Source organism: Penaeus monodon, chromosome 19 (genome assembly GCF_015228065.2).
Source record: "Penaeus monodon isolate SGIC_2016 chromosome 19, NSTDA_Pmon_1, whole genome shotgun sequence".
Classification (NCBI taxonomy): domain Eukaryota; kingdom Metazoa; phylum Arthropoda; class Malacostraca; order Decapoda; family Penaeidae; genus Penaeus; species Penaeus monodon.
This window is the reverse complement of record NC_051404.1, coordinates 11042943-11043201: the sequence shown is the minus strand read 5'-3', so window position 1 is coordinate 11043201 and position 259 is coordinate 11042943. Positions and strand designations below refer to the sequence as shown.

The window sequence follows — 259 nt, the reverse complement described above, 5'->3', positions numbered from 1 at the left end:
GATCTAAATGACTTTATAGAAATTTCCATTCATTTTAACTACATTAATAGTAATAGGCATTACATTTTCTAACACTTGACATGTTGGTAACATAAGTATGTAGTTAGGAGCCTCATTGAAAAATAGAACTTTATATATTAATATTTTGTACAAGCTTTGTTAGAAGAACCTGGAACTTCAGATGCCATTATAGTGCCTAGAAATTCATGATTTTATTTTAAAATCACTTTATATATATGTGTATGATATAAAATAAGTT

General features: G+C 25.5%; 1 protein-coding gene across 1 annotated transcript in view; it reads left to right on the top strand.

Annotated features, from left to right (window-relative positions):
- LOC119585056 (tubulin gamma-1 chain) overlaps positions 1–259 on the top strand; it is a 9384-nt gene that overhangs the window by 1409 nt on the left and 7716 nt on the right. The gene's annotated exons all lie outside the window — the stretch shown is intronic.